Source organism: Atractosteus spatula, chromosome 11 (genome assembly GCF_055471065.1).
Source record: "Atractosteus spatula isolate fAtrSpa1 chromosome 11, fAtrSpa1.hap1, whole genome shotgun sequence".
Taxonomy (NCBI): domain Eukaryota; kingdom Metazoa; phylum Chordata; class Actinopteri; order Semionotiformes; family Lepisosteidae; genus Atractosteus; species Atractosteus spatula.
Genome location: NC_142716.1, coordinates 15668279 through 15677495, shown reverse-complemented (window position 1 = coordinate 15677495; position 9217 = coordinate 15668279).

Genomic DNA, 9217 nt, shown 5'->3' with positions numbered 1-9217 from the left:
GTAAGCACTTAAGGCATCGGAATCTGGAAACAACCAGTGACCAAGGCACGTGCTTCCCTTCCATTTGTGCATTTTTTGTCCTTACTATTGTAGGGAAGTGGTGTAATAACACTGTCATTAGTGGTATGTTACAGAGGACATACTTTTTATTCCTGCTGTACCTTGAAAATGTTTACTTGATGTTTCTGAGGGAAGTGACTTAAGGGAAAAGGTTTATTTTTAACATAGACCATTAATCTGTACTGATAAAAGATTTTCTCCCCAATTTGTAAGGACCTAAAGGAAAGTGGGGAGTTTCACAACCCATTGCTACACCTAAATCACAATAGAGACAATTCTGAGAAATACAGCATTCTTAACAGGCACCAGCTAGAGAAACCTATCAACAATTAAGTTACGCATGTTTTTAACTGTTTCTCTGCCAAAATTTTCATCCATAGATACAGACATAGGTTGCATGGTGCCTCCTTGTATATTTTGCATTTTGACCTGAATGGAACAGTACCCTGGAAAACAAATCCAATTGCTCCTTTTGCAGACTGGTTACAAAGTCAGCCATGGCTGTGATTTAAGGTCCTCTCTGCTAAAACAGTATAAACGTTGCCAGTATGGGAATTTTTAAAAACAATGGTGAGGAATATTGCAACATTTCTGCAGCTTTGTTTTTGTCAGAATTAACTTCTTTAAAAAGTAGTAGTCTCTCACAGGAAATGTTTTTCAGGGGGTTGCAACCTTAGAAATAAGTACCAGACTTTTTCTTATTGAATCCATAAAGAATGTCTAGCTTGTCAACACTTTTAGTCCAGCAGACAAAGTATTTGCTGAAGGGAAGTGTTCTGGAAGGGCAACACTGAACAACTTGCTGTTATCTGTGATACGCTAAGTTTTTTTTCACCTGCTCTTGTGGCATTGAAAAAATACAAATGGAGTGCTGAGCTCAGGCTTCTCAAGTCTCCGGACAATTGGGGAGGAATTGTTGGTCAGAAGATCTGGCGCAATTTCTGTAGAGTAATTATTTTTAAAAATGTGTCCAATTTAAGCAGTCTTCAAATATCAATAATGCAAAGTTATCTTCTTTATTATAGAAGGACAGTGACACCACTTATTTTTTAAGAAATAAGTTGAATTTGTTAGGATGTGCATTGGACTTAGTTGTGTGGTTTTTAAGGTCCGTTTACCTTTATAAGCAAATGTCTGGCTTTTGGGAGCTACAGTTGCCGCTGGAATGTTGAAATTTTTTCAATGTAGAGGCAGGTGTGAACAGGGGTATTGTTACAAGCTATCAGACCATGACATCTTTAAGTAAGCAGCATCCCGGGAATAATTCATGTTCAGAATGCAATTTCTCTGAATGTTGCAAGAAGCAAAGTTTTGCAAATTCTTAATCATCTTATGCCTCGGTGTTTTGCAAAACAAGAGTTTGTTATGGGAGTCTTGTAAGAAGCTGTTGCGAGATTTGTAGTAGTGTTCTTTAAAATTTCCCTACAGCAAGAAAATCACTGCTGACTCAGAACATTTCCACAAATCATCAATCAATTTGATTCCTCCCCTTTTTTATCCCTGTAAAGAATTCTGATCTCTTCTCGGGGGCTCAGATGATCACAGCTGTTTGTATGCCAGGACTGCAGTTGTGTACGGCAGTGTGTTCAGAGACGCCTGTCCTGGTTCTTCTTGTTCTGTAAAGCAAAACCGGCTCTGGTTTATAAGACTGAACTGCCTAGCCCTGTTCACATTGATCCTGCCTGTATCCCAGTCATGATCCAGCACACTGGCCAGCCAGCTGGGGGACAGCCAGACAGGCACTTCCTCAAACTGCAGAGTTGTAAAGCTTGTCTCAATGAAACTTTTTTCACCCTCCTGTTACTTCAGATATTTAATGGGCTTCTAAATGGTCTTGTTTCTATTAACGTGAGCTATTGCATTGCTTGCTGTTGAATGTCTTTGTATCCATTTATAAATCCCTTCTTGTTTCAGTGGTGCAAAATGCAATGCCATTGGTCTAAAAAAATTATGGATTTTTTCTTGGAAATGAAACTTTGCATTTTACAATTTCAGAAGAAGGGGGTTGGATTTTGGAAGCCTTCAAATGTCCACAGTTGTTGAAATTAATTTCTGTTGGCGGTGATAGTCTGAAGTTACACACAAACATAGTGCTAAGGCCAATTCTCCCGAGCACAGTTTTCAGTTCTCTTTAGACATATTTTAATGTTGGTTGCTGCAGGATATAGGGTTGTTGTGTCTGGGTACTAACTGAAGGATTTCACACTTTTTTTCTTTTCTTGGAGACCAAAGATTTAAGTTATTAAATGTTAGATTTTAAAATCATTGCAAAGGGATGCTATTGAAAGATTACTCACGTTAAAAAAGGCTGGTGTTCTGCACATTTGTTGTTCAAAATGTTTATTAAAATTCTAAAGCAGCTGTCATACAGCTGGGTTATCACATCAACCCAAATTGAGTGATATCTGTAGGGGGTTAAGGTAGGCCACTGAGAACCCTTGCACCATTTATTTCTCTGCTTTAGATCAGTAAGAGTGAATTTCTTTGAGGTTTCTACATCAGTTTCTCCGAGTTAAAAACGAAGGCTGATGAGTTGTATGTTTTCAAACTTTTATCACTGGTACCTGTGCAGGTCCTAACCAGTGTCCATTTTTTTTTTAATTGCGATGTTCTGCTGTACTTGCAGTAAACGCAAAGCTCAAAGTAAAACTCAAGTCATTGTGGGAGCTGCATATATGTTTTGTAAAACCTATGTTTTTGTTTTTTTTTACTTTTCTCCCCATAAGTGCAGACTGCTTGCAAACCTCTTGTTTTGGATCACTGAGGGAAAATCTGAGACTTCAAACCGTTCCCTCTCATAAGACATATTTCAAGCTATCGCTGTCACCGCTAGATGGTTTCAGCAAAACTTTAAGTTCTTGTTCATCCGAAGAGCCCAGAGGTATTTATTTTCATTATTTTAATTATATATGCATTGTTTTGTCTGAGTTTAGTCAGTATTTGCACACTACTCTAGCTGGAGCAAAATGTGCTCTTTTTTCCCACCCATTTAAAATGCCTATAGTACTTGTTCGCTGAGTATTTTGGTTAGTCTTTAACAAACTCGTTCTCTGCAGGGCAGAAAGCGGTATGATTTGTACTGATCTGTGGGTTGTTGGTTATATCACTACAGATTAAAAAATGCAATATCCTTTTGTCTTTTATAATTCAGGGTCAAAAGATCATTGCTAGTGGTTTAAGGGAGAAAATGGCTTAATTACTGGATAAATGCTTTTTTGCCACCTGAAAAAGTTAGTAAATATGGTGCATTATTTAGATTGTACACTATTGGGTGGATTAACCAACTTACATTTACATTCACTTTGTAATAAAATTCTCTTTAAAATAAAAACTAAAAGTTAGAGCACTGCTCCTGAACTATTCACTGACCCTTTTTTGCAGAAAATGTTTGGTGATAATTTTTGAAGTTTTGCTTACACAGTCCTGAAAAGTTTTATTTGTAGTTCAATACATTGAATTTTTCACCATCAATTTGTGTTCCCAATACATCTCCGCAGAACAAGGCCCCATTTAAAAAGGAATACTGCGTCTTTAATGAAAGAAAATCAGGCTCACTTATTTGCTTTTTTCCCCTTTTGACATTTAATACAAAAACCCAGCATGCATCTTTGGTACTCTTGACTGTTGTTTTTTGTGTAAAAAATACTGTTCTTTGTCTGTTAATGGTGTATTCAAACTGAATTTAATATAGCTAACAAAACAAGTCACTGCTTTCTGCAACAAAGTTAGAGCCCTGTACAACTGTAGTGGTTTTAAAAAAATAAAAAGATAAAGCATATATACTGAGAAAGAGGCTAATGAGTAGTGCAATAGACACCATGATTTTTTCATCCAGATAAGCAATGTTAAAAGAACTGAAGTATATTGTGAATTCACAGGAATTCATACAGAAAGAACTTTACGCTTTTAATATTCTTTGTAAAAAATGTGGGTGTGTTAAATGTATGTAAAATTGGTAAATAAGCATTAAAACACCCATAGCTTTTTTCTGTTGCATTGTAGCACTTTATTTTAGGATATTTTCCAGAAACATTTTATGTTCAACAGTTCTTGTGCTGCATTTGATCCAATTAATGAATTATTTTAGGAACAATGTAAGCAATAAGAACAGTTCGACTCTTCCTGCCTATCTGTAAACACATAGTTGGAACAAGAAACCTAATGTTCATAGTCTTATACAAAATGTGCTTCCATCTTGGATAGATAAATTAGTTGGATATTTCCTGCAGTTTGTTCCCTTACCTCTCACAGGAAGCAGCTTAGAAATGTCATCTTCTGTACTTCTTGGCTTCACAATTAAAGCTTACGCTTTCAAGCTCACCTTTTTATTTTTAAAAAAGCCTCTTTCTCAGTATTAAAAGAATACTTACATCGGGCTTATAGGAATCATTCAGTTACATTTTTCATCACAGTACAGTTTTTTCTTGTATCTGCTGCAATAGTTTGTATTGGTTGTAGGAATCTCCATTTGTTATGGGATGAACTCATGTATAACATTCTCAAAACTCCACAAATACTCATCTCTTGCAGAATAAAGAAAAATATTTTGTTCAAACCTATCTTGGCATCGCCTTCCTTTCTGTATAAGGATGTGATAGAAGAACAGGCTTGGGCTCAATTATTTCTCTACCAGTCATGGTTCCCTGTTAAAGATCATGTAAGTTTCTGGCATAATCCCCAGAACTGTCTGAATGAGGGCTGTCTAACACAGATTCTAGAGGACCAGAATGTCAGCATTATTTCTCGGTTGATTCTGAGCAGCATAACCTGAAGAGCTGAGAGCGGCCATTAAACTGGACAGCCTTCGTTTACCCTGACCACTGGTTCTCAGTCCTGGTCCTGGCGATACCTGTACCTGCTGGCTTGGCACCAGTCAAGCTGTTCATCATTTCAGTTCTACATTTGAGGACTATTTTTATTTGCTTTCGGCAAAGCTGATTTTTTTTTTTTATTTGAGATCAGCCCTGTTCTCAATGAGTTTCAGGTGTTCAAGCTACAATCTCACCGATTGGACTGGCACTCCACCTGATCACAGGTAGAACTTCTTGCAAAATAGATCCCCAGCATGAAATCAATTTCTGCACCCTAAAGCAGGTTCTGCGTTCTAAGAATGCCAAAATGTTCAAATCTTATTTCCTACAACTGTAGCATTCAGAATTTCTCATAACTTGTCCCCTGATAAAGCATATCTTACAAGATGATCAATTGAAGAACAGCAACAGGAGGGGGGAATGAGGTGTTAAGATGTCCTGCCCTCACTATAAGGGGTGTCTCTGGAGTCTTTTTGCCCTACAGTGCGATAAAAGATGCATAAATGAGTATTTACCAGATACCCATTTATTCATATGTAGGTTAAAACAGGTCATTATCATTTCAGATAGCAATAATAAAAGGTTTCCTGAATTTATACTATAATGAAGCCTGCAATAGAGAACTACAGTATGCTAGCTCACTTTCAGAGTGATGTCTTACACAAGATGTTAAATGTCAATCAAGTAAGAACTGGAAACGGTTTCCAGTTAAGACTTCAAGTGAACTAAACCAGTCTTTATTAAAAGGTAAGGTACAGAATAAAAATAGGTTCTTGCCATTTAATTTGAGGTTTCTGCAGTTTCTAACTTAACACCTAGGCACTGTCCAATTAAACTATTGTATGTTCATTTCATAAGACATGGTTTTCTTAGAAACAACTCTATAGAGCTCTGCCTTCTTCTAGAGAATCTTGGTTCATCATGTCTTTAAATTCTTAATGACCAAACACATCTTTAAGGGGTTTCTTTGTAGGATTTTGGAAAAGTAAGGCCACGTTTTTATATTCTGTTATCCACCCATAGGTGCATACATTCAACTGAAGTATAATCTGTAATCAATTGAACTATGCCTATGTAGTACATACAGATTATTAGATTCTACTATTAAATGCTGTAATTAAACACAGGACAGGCACTACTGGAAATTTACACCACGAATAAATTTTAAAACTCGGTTCTATTGTTGAAAAGAGAAAAATTGAAATAGCAGAAAAAATAACACGAGACTGAAATTTTCATTTTAAAAGTTTATTTTAATTGAGTATAGTGGAAAATCAGAAGACTTTTTTACAAAATCCATGGAGTAAGAGTACCAAACACTATTGAGCAAGAAAAGGGTACTGAGGAATTTTCTTTTTTTTAATTGGAAAACCAATCTTGAACAGACCGATCTTAAAGTCTTGCGCATAAGGAAAGAGACGACCACTTGATGCCATGAGAGCCTTTGTTTTCTATTAATGAGCAACTCCCCACCTAGGTGCTTCAATTCTGTGTAGCATAACATTAATTTTATATGAATGTCTCTCAAATTAGTAATCCAGTCCACCTTTTTTTTTAATAATACATTCTGAAATAAGTTTAGAAACCAGTGCAGTCAGTGTTGTCCTTTTCTTTGTCCACAACAAATCGAACCTGGAGACCCTTTTAGAGAGCAGGGTATTTACTGGAGCAAGCACTTTACCTGACATTTTAACTGTTCCTTTCGATTGTCCTGTCCAGAGGCCCCACTGTCCGCTATACTGCTGCCTTCTGTTAATTTATTCATATGGGCTGCTAAAGAAGGCTAGCAGACCCAAGATGTTTGGTTTGATTAGGAACAACTTAAAAAACTGTTGACGGCACAAGCTCTGATTCAGGAGTATGATGACCACTGAAGGAAAATTTACCACAAAAAGTTTGCCGTTGCCGTTGTTCAGTTTTTGAATCAATGGCACATGTTTTAATTAGGACAGTACTCGTTACCCCCTGCTGTACAGGTTGTTCTTTCCTCCTGGCTCTTGAGTATTTAATTGATTTTAACTAAGAATTTCCAGCTTCTGACATGTTGAATTCTTTTGGAAGGCTTTAATTTGAAGTGACTTTAATTTACCTGTAAAACTGACATAATTTGAAAATTCAAGTTTGTTGCAGGGGAGAGATGTGATTTCTTAAAATAGTCCAACTAAGAGCTCAGCAGGAATGAAAACCAGCAGAGACTGGCTCATAAGAGGCTGATCTGGGAAACCATGATTTGGCAAGATTCCTTTTCTAAATTCGACATGCTGGACAGAGTGCAGAGCTTCACCAAAACCAAACTTGTCAAGAGGATTGGAGATTTTAGTATTCAATATAATGCGCAATGAGTGAGAATTTTTGTTTACCAAACTACAGTCATCACAGTTTACCTGCTGATGACAGTGTATAAGGCCTGAGCTTCCCAACAGGGATTCCAATGAGCTTGTGGCTAAAGAACTAACGATGGAAATAAATCTACAACCAAATGCAGCAGAAAAATGGTGAACAAAATTAATTGGAGTAATTGTTAGCTTGTAGAGAGTCAAAAGCAATGTAAATTAGAAGCACATATTCATCTCTGGCAATATAAGCATCTTCAAATTGACACCTCATTATTCCAATGATAAATGAAGCTTCCCATTGTTCCATACCTACTAATCTGCATCCCTTAAATATGACAGACAGATACAATGCTAAACTCATTAGGAGGCTCTGACAGAACCCAACATACCAGTGCAAAGATGTTCTGTGGGAGATTCCAACTGGGGCTGGTTATACACATGGAAATTGTTGTAATTAAGACATGGCTTTGGGGAGTCACAATGTGAAAGTGCTTAATGAGTGACTGTCAGCCCCTGAATTGGAATGGATAATTGGAGTTCCTTTTGTACCTGAAGTCATTCCTGAAATGTACTTTTATTATTCATTAAACCTCAGGTACCAGAATAGGGGCTCTGAGGAATAACATCTCTTCTGCATTTAGCTCTTCACACTTAGGTGGGTGTTTTCAACCTCAGTGCAGGCACCCTCTATTTCAAACACTGCTGCTAGAGTACACTCCTATATTACATGTAATACGTAAATTATGTAATTGTTGGATAGGTTAACAAGAAACGTGTTTTAGGTAATTAAACCAGTAAATAACTGCCAATATTTATGGCCACAATTGCAACATCTACCCCTTAACTAGCCAATATGCAAAACCTTAATATACAAAGCAAGATACTTTTTTGTTTCATTTGTGAATGATCTATAAGTCATGGAAGATTTCAGCACACACATGGCCTACTCTGAAATCCTACTTTATCCATTCAAATGCATTGCTTACTAAAATTGTAATTAACACATTTTAAATTTGTCGCTGGGGAGGACTTTGGGCCCTGTACAGGGACTAATGGACAGAAGCAAGTGGTTGGGCTTGGAGGGACTATTTAATTGCGCAAATCCGGCCCCATCCTCCACTTGCACAGATTGATAATGGACAATCACCCCCGTTTGGAAAGTTTTTATTGCATGTTAAGTTCATATCTTGCTAGAATGTTTACTGATGTTTACTAATTGTGAGAATGTTTCTATTGTGAGATGTTGCTTTTGGAAATAAAGTATATTTTGATTTTAAAAAAATCTGGAAAAAATCGAGCAAGCACAGACACAAAGTCATGCAAACTCCACACTGAGGGGGTCCAAGCCCAGAAGTAAAACCAGAACCCAGGAGCTGTGAGGTAGCAGTGCTACATGGCACATTACCATGGCTGCTAACTCCATTGAGAATCCATATTAAAAAAACTGTTAACACATGGCAGGTTAGACAAGTTATATTTGATTGGCTATGAGTGAGTTTGGAACTGTATCCTACCCTCCATTTTTCAAATTTATAATTTGAAATGAAAATATAAAAGAAATTATGAGTTGCTATCATCCAGGAGATCATGAGGCTCTCTGCCTACATAATCATATGCTGCAGTCTTCACAACTGCCACTTATAGAGCTGTTTCCATTGGATCTACAGTGAGTCTATTTACAGGGTTCTTCATTGATGTCACCTACATCATGTGTGGGGTGCCGCTTTCTGTTCTTTTTTCATGTTTTTCATATCCACACAGTGTTCACCAGTCTTTCCTTAGCACAGCATCCAACAAGTCCCACTCCACTGCAACCCTTTAAGTGGGCTGTACCAGATGAAGCAGAGAGGGATAAATATTAAGAAATTCAGGTGGGTAGCTGCGTCAGCATGCGTAGGCTTCAAAGGAACAAGTAATAGGTTCCATTCTAAAAAGAGAAGAGAGAAAACACAACGTTTCGCCCGTGGAGCTTTCTTCAGGTGTGCTAACTCCATTGAGAATCATATTAAA